Source organism: Myotis davidii, unplaced genomic scaffold (genome assembly GCF_000327345.1).
Source record: "Myotis davidii unplaced genomic scaffold, ASM32734v1 scaffold376, whole genome shotgun sequence".
NCBI lineage: Eukaryota > Metazoa > Chordata > Mammalia > Chiroptera > Vespertilionidae > Myotis > Myotis davidii.
The window spans coordinates 3,804,771-3,810,024 of NW_006288121.1; positions in this window are offsets into that span (position 1 = coordinate 3,804,771).

Genomic DNA, 5,254 nt, shown 5'->3' on the forward strand with positions numbered 1-5,254 from the left:
CCCAGTGGAACCTTCTGAAGGAAACTGCAAAAGGTGGAAATTCTCCTCTGGGCAACCCTGCTGAAGTTCAACTCTGAAGCAGCTCTGACCACGTACTGTGCTTAGTTTTCAACCCTTCTTTGTGGAATAGCTATGTCACTAAACTAAATGACCTGTGGTTAATTAGCCTAACCCATAAAGTTACTGAGCTCTTTAATATGACACAAATAAAATATTTTGGCAGCAAATCAAAAAGTATATCCTGTATTTCTATTATCTTGGTTTCTCATCTTTCTCTTTAAAATAAAATGTATTTTTGCACAAACCCTCCAACCACCCTAAAAGTGAATTTTATTTTAGGACTCTAAATTCCTTCTTTGCTTGATTCATGAAGTCACTGTGTGACCTGGGGGAAAGAGGAATACATTTTTTTTTTAAGCTAATGCAGCCCCATGTTCATACCAAGAGCTCACACTGCTTCAAATCTGTCATTTAATTGGTTTTACTGACCTTTTGCTACAGCCCTAAAAGCAAACAATGCATTGTTCTTTGGGCCAAAATCACTAGGGCACAGAAGTATGGTATCTCAATCAAGCACTTGCATGCTTTTTTGGGGGGAGGATTTTGGTTTGATTCACAGATCCCAGCACAGGCCAAGGTGGGGCAGCCCCCCATCTGACCAATAGCTTGAGCCTCTCAACTTTCATAACAGAAATGCAGATATGACATTCACAAATGTCATATGAAATCCACTTACATGACATACACAGTGATATTATGTCTTTAATTAGCAGTCAATGCTTTAAATCTTTTGCCAGAGAGTAGACACTTGAATCTCCTATCCAGATATTACTACTTCCATAAATACTTCACTTTCCATGTTTCCTTCCTAGTGGAAGAATCCTAATAACAAAACATCTTGGCTTCTCTCTGCCCTTATGAGCTAACGTGACTGGGGAGTTTGGAAGGAGAAGAAACTGGGTGTGAATGAGCTGGACTACTATACTTTCATGAGAGAAAAAAGCCAATATTCTAACCTGCTCTTCCCAAGCCCTTTGAGGACAGCCTTTCTGGTCTAATGCTGCCTGAGACCATGTGTATTTGTCAGTCTATTTCTGAGATTCAGGAGTAGGAAGTCCACTTACCTACACTTAGAGGCCACATTTTCCAAACCCAGCCCTATCGGTAATAAAGGTGATGTGTAGGACCTCCACCTGCTGACTGATACATTTTATGCTCCAGTCAATTTCAATTGTGGTTGGTAAAAGGTGGTGTCATTTATTGGGTCCCATCTAACACCCAATGACTACTAAAGCCAAACTAAGAAAAGTTATATTTAATAAAGATAGACTCCCAAGCCATCCACTCATTCCTTAAGGTTATAAAGATTCTAGTTTAATGTCATGTTGTGTCAGTATATTTCGAGTGCATATTAATGTTGACCCTCTTGGAATTGCCTTCACTGAGTCAAACATTTATGTTGGTTTTTACTCAAAAATTAGACTATAACATGTTTCAAAGTTAGTATGAAAAAGGGCTATGTAAAATAGCATGTATCTGTCAACTGTTGCCAAAAAATTTACCTGCTATATGCCTGTTGCTCAATGCTCCACATGTTTATTCCATGTGGTAAGTTTACTTTAGAATTTAGAAGCAGAAGAATATTGTCTTTACTCAAAAATTGTCATATTTACTCAGCCAACTAGATAGCTGTGTAACCCATAATATTTCTCTTGTTTGAAATTGCTTTCAGCTAATTCCTGGTCCAGTGTAATGCTTAAGCACAATAACTATAACAACCAATTTAAACATCATTCTTGCTTCATTCTTTTTGTAGCTTTAATATCTAATTGCAATTTAAATAATACACACACACAATGTTTTGTCAGCCATTCTAAACTCTTTAAAATAGGGATAAGGCACAATTAAAATAATATAACACATACAAATGAAAGCAAAGAATTTCCAGTGTTCGGTCCAGTATGTAAGGAGATTGGAAATCATCACTCCTGACATCACAGTAAGAAAAAAAGCTGAACAAATTAAAAATCAGCAATTCTTCTCAGATCCACCAGAGAACTGAGGTCACAAGGCAAACCACACTCTCCAAAACTGAAGCGAGAGACAAACAGATACAGAGAATCACGTCATCCTGAAACGAAAGCCCAGGGGCAGGGGCTTCCACAGGAACTGGCACTGGGATAGGAAAACTTAGCCTGTGTTTAATTAACTGCTAGAGGCTCAATGTGGACAAGTTTGAGAGATAAAAATTCCAGGGAAATCCAGTTTGGGGGTGTCTCCACACTTTTCTGAGTTTTACCTCCAAGAGCCTTACCTGGCTCTCTTGGGAAAATTGGGAAAAGGTCTCCGCTTGCTTCTGGGAAAAGTAGCTCTTTAAAATAGGTTCAGATAATTATTCTTTTCTTCTTCTAACAAGGGCCTGCCCTAAATAGAAACTATTTTTTCACAGAAGTTTACGCCATGTAGGGAAGGGATATGCTCAATCCCAGCCCACTCTAACTTTCCTCTCTCACCTGCAGGAGAAGCTAAACAAACCAAAACTAAGAAGCATCTATGACGTTTCCAACCCAAGGACACAGTTTCACTAAAAAGCTGAGAGCTAATCTTAAGACTATAACATGTTTCTCCTTCCTCAATATCTTACTGCCTCATTAACAGGCTCCTGTATAATAACAGAGGAAAACAACAAGAACTGCACATCTTACATCAGTGGTTCTCAACCTTGGCTGCACATTAGAATCACCTGGGAATCTTTTTAAAATCCTGATTTCTGGGCCTCAAACTCCGGAAATTCTGTTTCTTTGTTATGGGGTGAGGCCACAACATTAGTAACAAAGAAACAGAATATCTGGAGGATGAGGCCCAGAAATCAGGATTTTAAGAAGACTCCCAGGTGATTCTAATGTGCAGCCAAGGTTGAGAATCACTGTCTTAGATCTTATTTAGGAAGAAATTTCTAGGAAAATATCAGGCACCAGAGAAAATGTTGCCTCTGACATCTACAGGTGCAGCAAGCAGTAAACAGAGCCTAACCAGTAGCCAAATAAACATAAAATCTCACCTTAAATACCTGTTTACATCAGTTCTTTATATCTAGGACATTACGTCTAGCTTTCAACAAAAAAAAAGTTTGAGGAGACAGAGCAAGCATCAGAACAAAACTCAGATATGGTAGAGAAGTTGAAATCAGACTGAATTTAAAACAACTGAGGTTAATATGCCAAGGGTTCTAATGGAAAAAGTGAAAAGAACAGATGGTTAATGTAAGGATACAGCTAGAAAGTCAAAGAAAAAATCAAAAGGAAATGCTAGAAACCAAAAGCACTGTAACAGAAATCAAGAATGCCTTTGGATCAATAAACTAGACACAGCTCAGAAAAAAAATGTTAATAGAAACTTCCAAAATTGAAAAGCAATGAGAAAAACAAATGAAAAAGAAAGAACAGAATATCCAAGAACTGTGGGACAATTACAAAAGGTGTAATCAACACTAATAAAAGAGAAATATGTAAATTGACTCTCACTTCATGACACCCACCAGCCAATCAGGACTGAGTTTGCAAATTAGCGGGACAAAGATGGCAGTGGCGACAGAGCCAGCCAGAGCGGGTGGGAGGCTTGGGTCACCCCCCGTGATGGAGGAAGCCAAGCTTCCCACTTTCCCTGGCCAGCCGCTGAAGGAGCTGGCCTGAGCACAGGAGGCTTGGGTCACCCAGGCTGGCTACCAAGGGAGGGGCCTGCAAAGGGCCCTCAGCCCCTCACCCAGGTTGGCCATGCCCCCATGGGGTGAGGGTCCCTACTGGGGAGCATGGCCAGTCAGAAAACAGCCATCAGCCCCTTACCCAGGTGGCCAGGCACCCCAGCGGGGACCTCCACCCTATACAGGGTGTGGCCAGCCTGAAAACGACCCTCAGCCCCTCACCCAGCTGGCTACGCCCCCCCAGCAGGGACCCTTACCCCATGGGGGCATGGCTGGCCTGCAAACTGCCCCAGCCCTTCACCCAGGCTGGCACCGTCCCCAGTGGGGACCCCCACCCTAATGGGGGCATGGCCGCAGTTAGGGGCCAAGAGGGGAGGACAGTTGTGGGTGATCAGGCCGGCTGGGGGGCAGTTGGGGGTGAGCAGGCCAGCAGGGGGGGCCAGTTGAGGGTGAGCAGGCTGGCAGGGGGGGCAGTTGGGGGAGATCAGGCTGGTGGTTGGGGGTACTTGGGAGCAAGCAGGCTGGAGGGGAGGGGCAGCTGGGGGCAAGCAGGCCAGCAGGCAGAGTGGTTAGGGGCAATCACTCAGGCAAGCAGGTGAGCGGTTAGAAGCCAGTAGTCCTGGATTCTGAGAGGGAAGTCCAACTGCTGGTTTAGGCCTGGGATCGGGCCTAGACCGGCAGTCAGACATCCCTCGAGGGGTCCCAGATTGGAGAGGGTGCAGGTTGGCCTGAGGGACACTCCCTTCCCCATGCATGAATTCTGCGCACCTGGCCACTAGTATATACATAATGGGAATAAGAAGGAGAAGAAGGAGCCGAAAGAACAGAAGAAATATTCCAAGCAATAATAACTGAGAGCTTACAAAACTACAGATCTAGGATGTTCAGATAGCACCAACCAGGATAAATACCAAAATATCCATACCTTGGCATATTATATTCAAACTGCAGAAAAATCAAAGGTGAAGAGAAAATCTTAAAAGATATCAAAGGGGTGGAGGGAAATTTACTATGAAGGAACAAAGATAAGCATTATAGGGGGAGAAAGAAATATAGCCGCATAGGTAAACACTTGAACTCGCCACCTTCCACAACCACATCAAAATTACAACTAAAATACAGAACAACAGTAATCCAGAATCAATGGAAAGCTGGCTGAATGAAAGTCCTACAACTAGAAAAGTAAAGAAGAAAGCATACTGAGACTGGTAGGAGGTGCAGAGGTGCTGAACAGGCTGGTCCAGCAACCCCGTATGTTGCTTTTCTAATTGGGAAATTGTCTCTGCAGAGACTGCCTGGAGGAGTAAGGAGTCCCCCACACCAGACCCCCAGCCCAGGGTCCCAGAGCTGGGAAAAGAAATCCCCATAACTATGGGCTATAAAAACCAGTGCAGTCAAACCCAGCAACAACACAGAGCAAGTGCCTGGTATGTGGTGCCTTGTTGTGTTGTATTTTCTGCCATTAAATCAACGCAGCAGATCCAAGCAACAGCAGCCTCCTGAGCACCACACCCTCTGTCTGAGGAACAGCTGCTGTATGTGAAGCATCCCCCC